Source organism: Sceloporus occidentalis, unplaced genomic scaffold (genome assembly GCF_023333645.1).
Source record: "Sceloporus occidentalis isolate IW3139 unplaced genomic scaffold, rSceOcc1.0.p SCAF_107, whole genome shotgun sequence".
Lineage (NCBI taxonomy): Eukaryota > Metazoa > Chordata > Lepidosauria > Squamata > Phrynosomatidae > Sceloporus > Sceloporus occidentalis.
In genome coordinates, this window is record NW_028317087.1 from 3406749 (window position 1) to 3425317 (window position 18569).

An 18569-nucleotide genomic window follows, 5' to 3' on the forward strand; every position below is an offset into this window, starting at 1 on the left:
CTGTATGTCGGACCCTTTTTTGGTGAAGATAATCAAAATGTGTTGGTTTTTTTTTCCCTGTAACTATTGCTTTTGGAAATGTGCCTATTTACTTAGAAGATAGAGAACAGTGACTTCTTCAACCACTTATCCTACCTTTATTGAGAATTATTTTTACTTTTAGTAAACTACAAAAAAATATAAAAGCCTCATTCCCAATGTTTTAGAAATTAGAATCTAAATCCACTGATTGAATTATTAAACCCCATCACTGGGTGGAAACATACAAAAATATCAAATATGACAATAAGAACTATAATGAAACCTAAATAATATTAACAAAAATAACTATAATAACTTATTTTTTATTAATAATTATTACTTGGGTTTCATTATAGTGCCTGTCATCATACTTGTGTGTTTACCCATCTAGGAAAAGAGGAGGAAAAGATGAATTAGTTACAGGTAAATCCCAGAAATGGGAATAAAATAAGATAGATACAGAACGTTCCTTTACCTGCAACATAATGTAAAATGCTACACACATTTGTATTGCAGATCACACCCGCCATGTATGTGTGGTGGGAAGAACAGATATACTCTAACTAAAGCCGTCATACAGTTGCAGATGTTGTAGAAAATGTTTATTGTAAGGTAATGGAGAAGCAACCCGGTGTAGAGAGGTGTGTTTGAAACTGACCAATTGGCTGCAAGTTGGTTGCCGACCAGAGGAAGGGGGGAGTTTTTAGGCTTGACCCATCAGCGAAGAATGCGGGTTCACCCGACAGAATATGGTTAACCTATTGTAGTTTGAGAGCAGTTAAAAACCCCAGCCCTAGCGGCTTTAATGAGGATAATCCAGACTTGTTGTAAAGTGATCCGATGACGGGAATGGTGGTGTAGTACATCAGTAGATGTAACGTAGTAGACCAGGTAGACAGTGCATTGTCTTTGCCATGCAGGCTGTATGTACAGTATGTTTCAAATCCTTAAACCGGAATTTCCAAAAGTAAGGCTGAGTACATGTGGCCACATACAGCCTGAGTATAAACATGTACAGCATGCCGCACCTACATCATTTGCTGGGCATTGGCTCCACTGAACAAAACCTATAGAAAACATGTATCTTATTTTAAAACATGAATATGTTTATTTAACATGTATACACTAGTACATCATTTATATAAGGGCCATTGGGAATGAAATGTCTAGATGGAACAGCACCTTGAAAAGCAATGCAGGGGAGAGACAGCCTGCCCTCTGTCAGCAGATTAGATAAGAATGTATTGCATATGGTACATAGTAATAGGCTTGGAGCCAGGGGCGTAACTAGACGCCTCAGGGCCCGGGTGCGAGAATCTGTTAACACATCCATCCAGTAAATGCTGGAACCTAGGCATGATGGGACTGTGATTGCTGTTAGCAATCACACTCCTATTATGCCAAGTCAGCCAGTACATGCTGGAACAGGGTGGCTGTAAGTGCAGACCCCATACTGCTGGCAGCATCACTACACAAGGGGGGCAGCTGGCCAGGTTTCAGCATGTACTGGCTGACTTGGCATGATAGGAGTGTGATTGCTAACAGCAATCACAGTCCCATCATGCCTAGGTTCCAGCACTTACACATCCATGCTATCACACACACACACACACACACACACACACACTCATTTATTCATATAACCATTCATTCACAGATTCATTCCCTCAATCACACACACTCATTCAAACACCCTCCCCACCCCCTTACCTGCACTGCAGCTCCTCGATGCCGCTCACAGAGTTCAGCAGGGGGCGCGGCCTCCCTCTGCCTTCTCTGCTAAAGCACAGAGGAAGTAGGATGTCACGTGAACTCCGCTTCCTCTGTGCAGCCCAGAAGACCCTCCCACAAGTAAGTAGCAGGGCTTGAGGTGCGGCTCGCGTAAGATCGGTTGCCCTGGCTGCACCCAGTCTCCCACTCTGCCTTATACCCCCTATATGCCACTCTGTCCCCCAGATATGCCTTACACCCCCCTATATGTCACTCTGCCCCATACATGCATTATAACCAACCCAGATATACCTTAAACCCACTATATGCCACTCCTATGCCTATAGGTGGCGCCGGCCCTGAGTGTATGTGTATGTATGCGCAGGAATGTAAGGGCAGTGTATGTGTAGGATATGGGTGTGTAATGGTACTGTATGTGTATATGTGTTTGTATAAGCAGGCTTGTGTTAGGCTGCTTAGGCAGTGAATGTGTATGTGTATGGACAGGCAAATGTAAGGGCGGTTTATGTATATATATATATATATATATATATATATATATTTACTCACAGAGTCCATTGCACACCATTCCAAATATTCCAAGCCCGGTGCTAGTAACCAGCAGTTTCCATGTAAAACACTTTCAAAAAGATGGTCAGCACTCCAGGTCTTTAAATAGACAATTTAATTTTATTCAAAGTCAAGTCGACGTTTCAGTCATTACTGACTGTATGTCCTGATGAAAGTCAGTAATGACTGAAACGTCGACTTGACTTTGAATAAAATGAAATTGTCTATTTAAAGACCTGGAGTGCTGACCATCTTTTTGAAAGTGTTTTATATATATATATATATATATATATATATATATGGGCAGGCAAATGTAAGGGCAGTGAGTGTGTATGTGTGCGAGCAAGCGTGTGTAAGGGAAGTATATGTGTATATGTATGGGCAGGCATGCATAAAGGCAGTGTATGGTACATGTATATATGTACAGTACGTGTATATATAGGTGTGAGGCTGTACCCTTACCACAAGATGAACAGGGTAGCTTGCAAAATTTTATCCTGCCCCATGTGACTGTAATTCTAGTGATGCCACTGGATCCTAGAAAAGAAGAGGTTTGATATTAGGTATGTATTATTGAACATGTATTTTTATTCATAATTATTCAAATTTTTTTTTTTAATATTCATATTAAATGGTAGCTTATATCTCTCCATCGGGGGGGGGGTAAATATATAAACTGTGTGGATACAATAAATAGCAAAAATGGAAATTGTGATTGAACAAGGTAAAAAAAATGGCAAAAAAAGCTTTGAACAGTAGGGTGGGAAAACCCTTTTCATGAAGGTCATAAATAGCAGCAACGTTGGTTAAGTTGAAACATTCAACTTTTTTGTGAGTTTCAGTGAGTTTGTGTACGTAGCTTAGTGCTGGGTGTAAACATTCTGTAACTCACCATGACATCATAGTGTCATAAGCTTCTGCTGTCATTGCATTTGCTACTTGATTATTGTGAGAGGGAGCTGCTGCGGTGATAAACTTGATTAGCTGTGGAAGCTTTTCCCCAGTACGATGGATTATATAGATCCTGAGTGCTTATCAGTTATTGATCCTGCTTGGGAGGTGCTGGACCCAAACCCCAACCTCCAGGAATTGTTCATGTCATTTAATGGCATGTTTTTCCAGGGACAGTTGAAGGGGGTGGAAGTAAAATGGAGCCGCAGGATGATACTAAACAGCGGGATTTGTTACTACAAGGAAAATGAAGACGTGTGCACTATATATATCAGCAAGCCACTATTGAGTTTGAGATCAAGGAGAGATCTTGTTGAGGTCCTTCTCCATGAAATGATTCATGCTTTCCTGTTTGTAACACGCCAATACAGAGATGATGGAGCCCACGGACCAGAGTTCTGCAAACACATGGAGTGCATAAATAACATCACTGGCGCCAACATTTCCATCTACCACAATTTCCATGCAGAGGTTGCTGAATGCAGAAAACACTGGTGGCTCTGTAATGGTCCCTGCAGAGCTTGGGGGCCAAAGTTTGGCTTCATAATGCGGGCAATAAATCGGGCACCCTCTGCTCGGGAACGTTGGTGGTCACACCATCAGCTTACCTGTGGGGGGACTTTTATTAAAGTGAATGGGCCTGAAAACTACATTCAAAAAGGGAAGAAGAGGAGTTTCAGTTCACCAACCGCCACCCCAAATGACAACAGTGACCATCAACTGCCTAGCAAGAGGGCCAGAATGGACAAATAATTCATTGATATGTTATAACATCTATACATACTGATCAGCACATGGTTCTTGTGCTACTTTGTTACTTGGAGTTCTACTAGTTCCTGATTGTATTATATACCAATTAAATTGTTTAAACCCAAGTGAACATTTCTATTGAATTCCTTACTATACATATATATAAGTGCATAATTTCTGATAAAGACAGGCATCTTTTGGGCTACATTCATCCCCACCAAACATTCTCAGCGCTAAAGAAAGATGAACAGGCGGTATTGGGTCAATTTAGGTCCAAAAGAGGGACCCTTGGGAGGTATGATTTATGTGATACGTTATTTGGCATTAACCATTACATTTCCCAAATTACACAACATTTTATTTTCAGTTCTGCAAGGGAAACATCTATCTGACAAAATTACATGTAGCTGCTGAAGTGAGTTTGGTGGTGACGGGTTGCTCGGTAGAGAGCAAGAAGTGGCTGAAGGGAATTAAATTAACTTGGCAGACATCGTATGGCTTCCAGTACGTTGGACAAACACGTCAATCAATAACCTGCTTTATAATAACGTCAGAATTTCCTATCGTACGATTAATTTAAGATGTGTTTGGAGTTGCCATTGAGTCTCCACATACCTCTAAATCATTCTGGATCCTAAATAGAATATTAAATAGTCTCCGGACCCCGGCTTCTTAGTAACTCTTATAAAGCTTTAGTTAAGTCATTACGTTTCTTGTAGCTTTCCCTTCCTGCTTACCAGGCATGAGGTGGTAACCTCTTTTGTTGGCTGAATTGCATTTTAGGTATGTATTTCCCTAAAAGACATGTTTGTTTTATGATTATATGTAAAAATCCTTGAATCTTCAATAAAGAAATTAAGTTGGCATAAAAAAGGTTTAGACAATATATATGTATACACACACGCGCACACACACACATATATATCTGTACTGGGGGGGCATAAGGGGTGCTGGACAGTTTTAGTGGAGGAGTGTAAGGATGAACTAAGGGGAGTTAGTGTAAAAATAGGGCAGAGGGAGAGGCCTAGGAGGCCATCAACATTTGTACCTATATTTGTACAATGTGACATTCAGAGCCGGCCTTAAGTGTTCTGGTGCCCTGTGCGGACTACTCCTCTGGCGCCCCCTTCTCACTACCCCCCTGCCCCTTCTCACTACCTCGCCCCCCTCTGCCACTTCTCACTACCTCGCCCCCCCCTCACTACCCCCCTCTGCCACTTCTCACTACCTCGCCCCCCCTCACGACCTCTCCCCCCTGCCCATTCTCACTACCCCCTCTGCCCCTTCTCTACTCCCGCTCCCTACTTCTCATTATCCTCACTTACCTTGTTGCCGGAGTCCTGCGGTGGGAGCGTAGACATCCGTCTTCCCGCTGTGTCGCAGTACCGGCATTTCATGTTGAGGGGTGCCGAGCGGCTGCTGAAAACTTCACGAGCAACCACTCGTCGCCCCTGCCCGGGACTTAATTTAAAGCATGGGGTTTTTTTTGTTTTTTTTTAAACTTTAACATGATGGATGTTAAATAAAGTTTAAAAAAAATAAACGATGTTTTAATTTAAGTCCCGGGCAGGCGCCCCTGCTGCCATGGCGCCCCGTACTTGTCATGTACTTTTTAAACATACCTGAAATAGTACATGAAATACTGACAAATGCATTTGTTTTATCCAGGCACAAATCTTGTTGTCTTTTTGCCTTTGTTTGAGACCCAGGGCCATTCAGAGTCTTCCCTTACAAACGTTTGTACGACACAAATTTATAAATTGTTTTCACGTCTTTCTCATATTTTAGATGACATATTCCTTTGCAATATTATAAAAGAATAACACACACAAAAAGAATAAGACTACTAAAAGTTTATTATTAAATCAAATACAATATGTGGACAGAAGCAAAAAGTACACATTTACCTCAAAGGAGGTCAGATATAGGGCTACCTCTGGACTCACGAAGAGTCTTTCTTCAGCTCGCAGGAGAGAAAAAACCTCATTGGAGGAAATCTCTGGGGGACCATGGATGAAAGAACCGCCCTTCCCTCTGGGCATTAAGAGGTTAATATGAAACCTAACTGTGCTTTTCTACACTGCACCTTTTACTGTAGACTATTCAATATTCCTACATTCACTATATGTTTCTTAGCCCAGTAAAACACAAAGTTAACATGAAATTAAAAAGGAACGACCGCCTTGTAGATGTTTCTCCTTCAGATATCTCAACTGGAACCCTGACAAACTGCCAGGTAGCCAGCGAACTTGATATCTCTAGGTTCTCTTGTCGGAAGTCCTCGACTGCCTTGTTGTAGATGTTACTCCTTCCTCGTTCTGTAGCAGCAGCAATCTTCAGATATCTCAATTGGATACCTGACAAACTGCCAGGTAGTCAGCGAACCTGATATCTCTAGGTTCACAACGTAACTGTTAATATATGGGAATGGAACCCTACATATAGGCAGCTTCTATTGTGACATCACAATGTCAACAACAGTGTCTATGACATCATTTCCTGTTCTTACACTCTAAAAGGCAAAAACCTTGCAAATTACTGAGCCCTTACATTAACCTGTGTACATTAACTAGGACACTAGCCCTAAACTGATCATACTAGCTAAAAGGCTGTTTAACTGTTAAAACAATAATTCAGAGGTCCACAGTTTACAACATAAATAGACACTTTATTTGTTGGTTTTAATAAAAGATGAAAATACATAATTAAAACGTAACTTTTAATTTAACACTAAAATGAAAGAGCACCAAAAAAAGAAAGAAATGTAAAGTGTATATAACACATCACTCAATCAAACTTGGGCAGAGGAGGAGCATGTACTGGGAATAGAAGATTCTCACATTGTCCCTGTAAGCTTGCGAGTGGGGCTCTCTCCCCCTAATGAATCGGTTTATCTTAGTCTGTCAAATTCTAGTCTTGTAATACCTTTGAATATAGTTCCTACCCCGCCTGCCTTAACAGTAATGAGATCTGATGCAGTGTCAAAAGCTCAGTTGCGGTGTAATAAAGTGATCGTGAACTCTAGTGAGGTGTTTTATTCCTTGCTTTAGTATTCAACCTCTTCATCGGGGGAACCCGCATTTCTGAGTTGAGGAAATTTAAATAACCTGCCTAAAAGCTCGTCAACTCAGAAATGCGGGTTATTTAAATTTCCTCAACTCAATAGCAGTTGAGGCTCAACCAATCAGCAAAGAATGCAGGTTATTTCAATTTCCTCAACTGCTATTGAGAAGCACACGCCATTCTGCTACCACCCCTACAGAGAGATCAACACTCATCTCTGGAGTCTATTGAGGAGGTAGGACGGAATATGGTTAAAAAAAGATTAATATGGAATATAGGGCTGCAACGACTAATCGATAATGAAAATCATTGCCAACTAATTTTCATTATCGATTAGTTGAATAGATTTTTATCAATTATAAAATTAGGGTTTTTTCAGAGCAAATGCTCTGAAAAATCTCCCTCGTTTTATAATCCGTTTGATTCAGTGTGACTCACAGCAGCAGTTACTACTTACAGTCCCTCCCTGCAGTCACTCTGACCCCGCCCATTTCCTTATAGCAACTCTGTATAAAATTTATATTTGGGCTGCTGAAAGTTAGGGGAGGTGGGGATTAATGTAGGGTCAGTTATGGTTAATGTAAGGTCAGTTATGGTTAATGGGGTGTTTAGGGTTAATTTAGGGTCAGTTATGGTTAATGGGGTGTTTAGGGTTAATTTAGGGTCAGTTATGGTTCATGGGGTGTTTAGGGTTAACTTAGGGGCAGTTATGGTTGATGGGGTCGTTAGGGTTAATTTAAGGGCAATTATTGTTGATGGGGTCATTAGGGTTAATTTAGGGGCAGTTATGGCTGATGGGGTCGTTAGGGTTAATTTAGGATCTGTTATGGTTGATGGGGTCGTTAGGGTTAATTTAGGAGTACTTATGGTTAATGGGGTCTTTAGAGTTAATTTAGGAGCAGTTATGTTTAATGGGGTCTTAAGGGTTAATTTAATGCTGAGGACTGAGGGTTAAATTAATTTAATAAGGTTAACTTAAGGTGCAGTTAGAGATAAAAGAGGCAAACTAAAGGGAATCTAAATCCTGGGGCAGTGGAGATTATTAATGTATTTATTTATAAAAGTATTGTGTCAGTGTGCTGGGGGTATGAGGCATATAGGGTATATAAGGCATATGTGGGATGCAGTGTGACATATCTGGGGGTATATGGCATATGTGGGAGGCAGTGTGGCAAGCCTGGGCTCAAATGTACATAACGGGGGGGGGGGGGGCAGATTGGGAAATAAAAACAAGAAATGCATTTTTTATCAATGTTATTATTTTTTCAAATCTCTGTTTATTGAAAAAGATATTGTACAGTGGTATATTAGGCATTACAAGAGAACCATATACTTCAGGCATAAGACAGAAACATTCTGCGACGTGAGATACATACGTCAGAACAAATAGTACAGAGAATGGCATTATAGTCTAAGATGAAGGGACAATACCACAGCACATAGCAGTATAAAGGTTATCGTCTGGAGAACGGTCGAGAAGTGACACGTAAGTTGAACGTAACCGTATAAAACAGAGAAGGGTGAATGGATGGTGCGCCGTCTAGAACCATCATAGAAAGAGGTTTGGTATTATAAAAAATGAAACAAACAGCCTAAAGTGTATGTGTAAGAAAGTAAGCAGAGACCAAAAACCTAGTTAACAAGCACCAGGTCAGGACGGGGCCCAATATAGCCACCTAAGACAGCGTGAAAAGAGAGAGAGGTCAGAAACTCCCCACAAGGCAACCGTTTCAATCCATTTTTGTACCCCAGGCCCCTGGAAGTCATAACCAAGTCCTCCATCTAGCATATGAAATTGACCTTCCTGAGTCAATTGCTTCCACAACCGCGGGATAATAGCTTTGGCAGCATTGATTAAGTGAATTGATAACGACCTCTTATAGGAACCCACACTAGAGGCAGTATGATGAAGCAACATTGTCTCAGGAGAGGCCTGGAAGTCAGGGTTGTCCACCGCTTAAACGACCGCGGTCACAGCAGACCACGGAGGTTGTATAAGGGGGCATTCCCACCAGAGATGGATGTAAGAGCCTATGTCGATTCCGCATCTCCAACATTGTGGGGGGATATGTGGGAGGAAGTGGTGGAGATCTGCAGGTACCTTGTATCATGTTGTCAGTAGCTTATATGCAGATTCCTGCATTTTGCTCTAGGTGGTGCCCTTATGTATGAGTGAAATCATTTTGTCCCAGTCATCTGGTTCAAATGTGCGGTTCTGCCGTTTGTTTTTAACATCCTGTTTGTTTATTAAATTATTTTAAGTAAATAAAAAATTTTCATTTAATCGATTAATGGAAAAAATAATCGGCCAACTAATCGATTATGAAAATAATCGTTAGTTGCAGCCCTAATGGAATAATACATTTGCTCTAAATACTTGCTCACAACATCCAATACCTGTTCATACAGCACAAGTTATTAATCATGAGTAACTCTCATAAAGGGAAAAGAGCCTTCCTTGGATTAGTTTGACCCAGAATAGGCAACACTTGGTATGTCGCCAATTAAGCAGAGGTGTATCAACCAGTTGTGACCCAGGCCGGAAGCACCCCCAGACTCTCCCTCCACAACCGCCCTGCCTTACTGCAGAGCTGGCCCAGACTGACCATCTGACACAACGGGCTTACTTCTGCCCGGCCATTCAACTCGGACAAAATTTGGGGGCACTAAAGGGGGAGGTCCCTGACACCTTCTGGACTCCTGGACTTAGGGTGACAAAAATCCTAGTTTTTATGCTTTAACAGACTTGTAATATTGCAACATTGATATGATTGTCATGTTTCACTCCTCTAATTCACCAAATGTTGCTTTTCAAATCCTGTATGTCGGACCCTTTTTTGGTGAAGATAATCAAAATGTGTTGGTTTTTTTTTCCCTGTAACTATTGCTTTTGGAAATGTGCCTATTTACTTAGAAGATAGAGAACAGTGACTTCTTCAACCACTTATCCTACCTTTATTGAGAATTATTTTTACTTTTAGTAAACTACAAAAAAATATAAAAGCCTCATTCCCAATGTTTTAGAAATTAGAATCTAAATCCACTGATTGAATTATTAAACCCCATCACTGGGTGGAAACATACAAAAATATCAAATATGACAATAAGAACTATAATGAAACCTAAATAATATTAACAAAAATAACTATAATAACTTATTTTTTATTAATAATTATTACTTGGGTTTCATTATAGTGCCTGTCATCATACTTGTGTGTTTACCCATCTAGGAAAAGAGGAGGAAAAGATGAATTAGTTACAGGTAAATCCCAGAAATGGGAATAAAATAAGATAGATACAGAACGTTCCTTTACCTGCAACATAATGTAAAATGCTACACACATTTGTATTGCAGATCACACCCGCCATGTATGTGTGGTGGGAAGAACAGATATACTCTAACTAAAGCCGTCATACAGTTGCAGATGTTGTAGAAAATGTTTATTGTAAGGTAATGGAGAAGCAACCCGGTGTAGAGAGGTGTGTTTGAAACTGACCAATTGGCTGCAAGTTGGTTGCTGACCAGAGGAAGGGGGGAGTTTTTAGGCTTGACCCATCAGCGAAGAATGCGGGTTCACCCGACAGAATATGGTTAACCTATTGTAGTTTGAGAGCAGTTAAAAACCCCAGCCCTAGCGGCTTTAATGAGGATAATCCAGACTTGAAGTGTTGTAAAGTGATCCGATGACGGGAATGGTGGTGTAGTACATCAGTAGATGTAACGTAGTAGACCAGGTAGACAGTGCATTGTCTTTGCCATGCAGGCTGTATGCACAGTATGTTTCAAATCCTTAAACCGGAATTTCCAAAAGTAAGGCTGAGTACATGTGGCCACATACAGCCTGAGTATAAACATGTACAGCATGCCGCACCTACATCATTTGCTGGGCATTGGCTCCACTGAACAAAACCTATAGAAAACATGTATCTTATTTTAAAACATGAATATGTTTATTTAACATGTATACACTAGTACATCATTTATATAAGGGCCATTGGGAATGAAATGTCTAGATGGAACAGCACCTTGAAAAGCAATGCAGGGGAGAGACAGCCTGCCCTCTGTCAGCAGATTAGATAAGAATGTATTGCATATGGTACATAGTAATAGGCTTGGAGCCAGGGGCGTAACTAGACGCCTCAGGGCCCGGGTGCGAGAATCTGTTAACACATCCATCCAGTAAATGCTGGAACCTAGGCATGATGGGACTGTGATTGCTGTTAGCAATCACACTCCTATTATGCCAAGTCAGCCAATACACGCTGGTACAGGGTGGCTGTAAGTGATGTGCAGACCCCATACTGCTGGCAGCATCAATACACAAGGGGGGCAGCTAGCCAGTTTTCAGCATGTACTGGCTGACTTGGCATGATAGGAGTGTGATTGCTAACAGCAATCACAGTCCCATCATGCCTAGGTTCCAGCACTTACACATCCATCCAGTAAATGCTGGAACCTAGGCATTATGGGACTGTGATTGCTGTTAGCAATCACACTCCTATCATGCCAAGTCAGCCAGTACATGCTGGAACAGGGTGGCTGTAAGTGCAGACCCCATACTGCTGGCAGCATCACTACACAAGGGGGGCAGCTGGCCAGGTTTCAGCATGTACTGGCTGACTTGGCATGATAGGAGTGTGATTGCTAACAGCAATCACAGTCCCATCATGCCTAGGTTCCAGCACTTACACATCCATGCTATCACACACACACACACACACACACTCATTTATTCATATAACCATTCATTCACAGATTCATTCCCTCAATCACACACACTCATTCAAACACCCTCCCCACCCCCTTACCTGCACTGCAGCTCCTCGATGCCGCTCACAGAGTTCAGCAGGGGGCGCGGCCTCCCTCTGCCTTCTCTGCTAAAGCACAGAGGAAGTAGGATGTCACGTGAACTCCGCTTCCTCTGTGCAGCCCAGAAGACCCTCCCACAAGTAAGTAGCAGGGCTTGAGGTGCGGCTCGCGTAAGATCGGTTGCCCTGGCTGCACCCAGTCTCCCACTCTGCCTTATACCCCCTATATGCCACTCTGTCCCCCAGATATGCCTTACACCCCCCTATATGTCACTCTGCCCCATACATGCATTATAACCAACCCAGATATACCTTAAACCCACTATATGCCACTCTGCCCTCAGGCCGCCTACTTTGCCTATAGGTGGCGCCGGCCCTGAGTGTATGTGTATGTATGCGCAGGAATGTAAGGGCAGTGTATGTGTAGGATATGGGTGTGTAATGGTATTGTATGTGTATATGTGTTTGTATAAGCAGGCTTGTGTTAGGCTGCTTAGGCAGTGAATGTGTATGTGTATGGACAGGCAAATGTAAGGGCGGTTTATGTATATATATATATATATATATATATATATATATATATATATTTACTCACAGGGTCCATTGCACACCATTCCAAATATTCCAAGCCCGGTGCTAGTAACCAGCAGTTTCCATGTAAAACACTTTCAAAAAGATGGTCAGCACTCCAGGTCTTTAAATAGACAATTTCATTTTATTCAAAGTCAAGTCGACGTTTCAGTCATTACTGACTGTATGTCCTGATGAAAGTCAGTAATGACTGAAACGTCGACTTGACTTTGAATAAAATGAAATTGTCTATTTAAAGACCTGGAGTGCTGACCATCTTTTTGAAAGTGTTTTATATATATATATATATATATGGGCAGGCAAATGTAAGGGCAGTGAGTGTGTATGTGTGCGAGCAAGCGTGTGTAAGGGAAGTATATGTGTATATGTATGGGCAGGCATTCATAAAGGCAGTGTATGGTACATGTATATATGTACAGTACGTGTATATATAGGTGTGAGGCTGTACCCTTACCACAAGATGAACAGGGTAGCTTGCAAAATTTTATCCTGCCCCATGTGACTGTAATTCTAGTGATGCCACTGGATCCTAGAAAAGAAGAGGTTTGATATTAGGTATGTATTATTGAACATGTATTTTTATTCATAATTATTCAAATTTTTTTTTTTAATATTCATATTAAATGGTAGCTTATATCTCTCCATCGGGGGGGGGTAAATATATAAACTGTGTGGATACAATAAATAGCAAAAATGGAAATTGCGATTGAACAAGGTAAAAAAAATGGCAAAAAAAGCTTTGAACAGTAGGGTGGGAAAACCCTTTTCATGAAGGTCATAAATAGCAGCAACGTTGGTTAAGTTGAAACATTCAACTTTTTTGTGAGTTTCAGTGAGTTTGTGTACGTAGCTTAGTGCTGGGTGTAAACATTCTGTAACTCACCATGACATCATAGTGTCATAAGCTTCTGCTGTCATTGCATTTGCTACTTGATTATTGTGAGAGGGAGCTGCTGCGGTGATAAACTTGATTAGCTGTGGAAGCTTTTCCCCAGTACGATGGATTATATAGATCCTGAGTGCTTATCAGTTATTGATCCTGCTTGGGAGGTGCTGGACCCAAACCCCAACCTCCAGGAATTGTTCATGTCATTTAATGGCATGTTTTTCCAGGGACAGTTGAAGGGGGTGGAAGTAAAATGGAGCCGCAGGATGATACTAAACAGCGGGATTTGTTACTACAAGGAAAATGAAGACGTGTGCACTATATATATCAGCAAGCCACTATTGAGTTTGAGATCAAGGAGAGATCTTGTTGAGGTCCTTCTCCATGAAATGATTCATGCTTTCCTGTTTGTAACACGCCAATACAGAGATGATGGAGCCCACGGACCAGAGTTCTGCAAACACATGGAGCGCATAAATAACATCACTGGCGCCAACATTTCCATCTACCACAATTTCCATGCAGAGGTTGCTGAATGCAGAAAACACTGGTGGCTCTGTAATGGTCCCTGCAGAGCTTGGGGGCCAAAGTTTGGCTTCATAATGCGGGCAATAAATCGGGCACCCTCTGCTCGGGAACGTTGGTGGTCACACCATCAGCTTACCTGTGGGGGGACTTTTATTAAAGTGAATGGGCCTGAAAACTACATTCAAAAAGGGAAGAAGAGGAGTTTCAGTTCACCAACCGCCACCCCAAATGACAACAGTGACCATCAACTGCCTAGCAAGAGGGCCAGAATGGACAAATAATTCATTGATATGTTATAACATCTATACATACTGATCAGCACATGGTTCTTGTGCTACTTTGTTACTTGGAGTTCTACTAGTTCCTGATTGTATTATATACCAATTAAATTGTTTAAACCCAAGTGAACATTTCTATTGAATTCCTTACTATACATATATATAAGTGCATAATTTCTGATAAAGACAGGCATCTTTTGGGCTACATTCATCCCCACCAAACATTCTCAGCGCTAAAGAAAGATGAACAGGCGGTATTGGGTCAATTTAGGTCCAAAAGAGGGACCCTTGGGAGGTATGATTTATGTGATACGTTATTTGGCATTAACCATTACATTTCCCAAATTACACAACATTTTATTTTCAGTTCTGCAAGGGAAACATCTATCTGACAAAATTACATGTAGCTGCTGAAGTGAGTTTGGTGGTGACGGGTTGCTCGGTAGAGAGCAAGAAGTGGCTGAAGGGAATTAAATTAACTTGGCAGACATCGTATGGCTTCCAGTACGTTGGACAAACACGTCAATCAATAACCTGCTTTATAATAACGTCAGAATTTCCTATCGTACGATTAATTTAAGATGTGTTTGGAGTTGCCATTGAGTCTCCACATACCTCTAAATCATTCTGGATCCTAAATAGAATATTAAATAGTCTCCGGACCCCGGCTTCTTAGTAACTCTTATAAAGCTTTAGTTAAGTCATTACGTTTCTTGTAGCTTTCCCTTCCTGCTTACCAGGCATGAGGTGGTAACCTCTTTTGTTGGCTGAATTGCATTTTAGGTATGTATTTCCCTAAAAGACATGTTTGTTTTATGATTATATGTAAAAATCCTTGAATCTTCAATAAAGAAATTAAGTTGGAATAAAAAAGGTTTAGACAATATATATGTATACACACACACACACACACACATATATATCTGTACTGGGGGGGCATAAGGGGTGCTGGAAAGTTTTAGTGGAGGAGTGTAAGGATGAACTAAGGGGAGTTAGTGTAAAAATAGGGCAGAGGGAGAGGCCTAGGAGGCCATCAACATTTGTACCTATATTTGTACAATGTGACATTCAGAGCCGGCCTTAAGTGTTCTGGTGCCCTGTGCGGACTACTCCTCTGGCGCCCCCTTCTCACTACCCCCCTGCCCCTTCTCACTACCTCGCCCCCCTCTGCCACTTCTCACTACCTCGCCCCCCCCTCACTACCCCCCTCTGCCACTTCTCACTACCTCGCCCCCCCTCACGACCTCTCCCCCCTGCCCATTCTCACTACCCCCCTCTGCCCCTTCTCTACTCCCGCTCCCTACTTCTCATTATCCTCACTTACCTTGTTGCCGGAGTCCTGCGGTGGGAGCGTAGACATCCGTATTCCCGCTGTGTCGCAGTACCGGCATTTCATGTTGAGGGGTGCCGAGCGGCTGCTGAAAACTTCACGAGCAACCACTCGTCGCCCCTGCCCGGGACTTAATTTAAAGCATGGGGTTTTTTTTGTTTTTTTTTAAACTTTAACATGATGGATGTTAAATAAAGTTTAAAAAAAATAAACGATGTTTTAATTTAAGTCCCGGGCAGGCGCCCCTGCTGCCATGGCGCCCCGTACTTGTCATGTACTTTTTAAACATACCTGAAATAGTACATGAAATACTGACAAATGCATTTGTTTTATCCAGGCACAAATCTTGTTGTCTTTTTGCCTTTGTTTGAGACCCAGGGCCATTCAGAGTCTTCCCTTACAAACGTTTGTACGACACAAATTTATAAATTGTTTTCACGTCTTTCTCATATTTTAGATGACATATTCCTTTGCAATATTATAAAAGAATAACACACACAAAAAGAATAAGACTACTAAAAGTTTATTATTAAATCAAATACAATATGTGGACAGAAGCAAAAAGTACACATTTACCTCAAAGGAGGTCAGATATAGGGCTACCTCTGGACTCACGAAGAGTCTTTCTTCAGCTCGCAGGAGAGAAAAAACCTCATTGGAGGAAATCTCTGGGGGACCATGGATGAAAGAACCGCCCTTCCCTCTGGGCATTAAGAGGTTAATATGAAACCTAACTGTGCTTTTCTACACTGCACCTTTTACTGTAGACTATTCAATATTCCTACATTCACTATATGTTTCTTAGCCCAGTAAAACACAAAGTTAACATGAAATTAAAAAGGAACGACCGCCTTGTAGATGTTTCTCCTTCAGATATCTCAACTGGAACCCTGACAAACTGCCAGGTAGCCAGCGAACTTGATATCTCTAGGTTCTCTTGTCGGAAGTCCTCGACTGCCTTGTTGTAGATGTTACTCCTTCCTCGTTCTGTAGCAGCAGCAATCTTCAGATATCTCAATTGGATACCTGACAAACTGCCAGGTAGTCAGCGAACCTGATATCTCTAGGTTCACAACGTAACTGTTAATATATGGGAATGGAACCCTACATATAGGCAGCTTCTATTGTGACATCACAATGTCAACAACAGTGTCTATGACATCATTTCCTGTTCTTACACTCTAAAAGGCAAAAACCTTGCAAATTACTGAGCCCTTACATTAACCTGTGTACATTAACTAGGACACTAGCCCTAAACTGATCATACTAGCTAAAAGGCTGTTTAACTGTTAAAACAATAATTCAGAGGTCCACAGTTTACAACATAAATAGACACTTTATTTGTTGGTTTTAATAAAAGATGAAAATACATAATTAAAACGTAACTTTTAATTTAACACTAAAATGAAAGAGCACCAAAAAAAGAAAGAAATGTAAAGTGTATATAACACATCACTCAATCAAACTTGGGCAGAGGAGGAGCATGTACTGGGAATAGAAGATTCTCACATTGTCCCTGTAAGCTTGCGAGTGGGGCTCTCTCCCCCTAATGAATCGGTTTATCTTAGTCTGTCAAATTCTAGTCTTGTAATACCTTTGAATATAGTTCCTACCCCGCCTGCCTTAACAGTAATGAGATCTGATGCAGTGTCAAAAGCTCAGTTGCGGTGTAATAAAGTGATCGTGAACTCTAGTGAGGTGTTTTATTCCTTGCTTTAGTATTCAACCTCTTCATCGGGGGAACCCGCATTTCTGAGTTGAGGAAATTTAAATAACCTGCCTAAAAGCTCGTCAACTCAGAAATGCGGGTTATTTAAATTTCCTCAACTCAATAGCAGTTGAGGCTCAACCAATCAGCAAAGAATGCAGGTTATTTCAATTTCCTCAACTGCTATTGAGAAGCACACGCCATTCTGCTACCACCCCTACAGAGAGATCAACACTCATCTCTGGAGTCTATTGAGGAGGTAGGACGGAATATGGTTAAAAAAAGATTAATATGGAATATAGGGCTGCAACGACTAATCGATAATGAAAATCATTGCCAACTAATTTTCATTATCGATTAGTTGAATAGATTTTTATCAATTATAAAATTAGGGTTTTTTCAGAGCAAATGCTCTGAAAAATCTCCCTCGTTTTATAATCCGTTTGATTCAGTGTGACTCACAGCAGCAGTTACTACTTACAGTCCCTCCCTGCAGTCACTCTGACCCCGCCCATTTCCTTATAGCAACTCTGTATAAAATTTATATTTGGGCTGCTGAAAGTTAGGGGAGGTGGGGATTAATGTAGGGTCAGTTATGGTTAATGTAAGGTCAGTTATGGTTAATGGGGTGTTTAGGGTTAATTTAGGGTCAGTTATGGTTAATGGGGTGTTTAGGGTTAATTTAGGGTCAGTTATGGTTCATGGGGTGTTTAGGGTTAACTTAGGGGCAGTTATGGTTGATGGGGTCGTTAGGGTTAATTTAAGGGCAATTATTGTTGATGGGGTCATTAGGGTTAATTTAGGGGCAGTTATGGCTGATGGGGTCGTTAGGGTTAATTTAGGATCTGTTATGGTTGATGGGGTCGTTAGGGTTAATTTAGGAGTACTTATGGTTAATGGGGTCTTTAGAGTTAATTTAGGAGCAGTTATGTTTAATGGGGTCTTAAGGGTTAATTTAATGCTGAGGACTGAGGGTTAAATTAATTTAATAAGGTTAACTTAAGGTGCAGTTAGAGATAAAAGAGGCAAACTAAAGGGAATCTAAATCCTGGGGCAGTGGAGATTATTAATGTATTTATTTGTAAAAGTATTGTGTCAGTGTGCTGGGGTATGAGGCATATAGGGTATATAAGGCATATGTGGGATGCAGTGTGACATATCTGGGGGTATATGGCATATGTGGGAGGCAGTGTGGCATATCTAGGGGTATGTGGCATATGTGGGAGGCAGTGTGGCAAGCCTGGGCTCAAATGTACATAACGGGGGGGGGCAGATTGGGAAATAAAAACAAGAAATACATTTTTTATCAATGTTATTATTTTTTCAAATCTCTGTTTATTGAAAAAGATATTGTACAGTGGTATATTAGGCATT

The 18569-nt window shown here is 41.1% G+C and overlaps 2 pseudogenes; both read left to right on the top strand.

The window, feature by feature from the left end:
• The first annotated feature begins 3309 nt into the window (after positions 1-3309).
• Positions 3310-4005, top strand: LOC149283281 (DNA-dependent metalloprotease SPRTN pseudogene; annotated as a pseudogene).
• Positions 4006-13464: 9459 nt separating this feature from the next.
• On the top strand, positions 13465-14160 carry LOC149283282 (DNA-dependent metalloprotease SPRTN pseudogene; annotated as a pseudogene).
• Positions 14161-18569: the final 4409 nt, after the last annotated feature.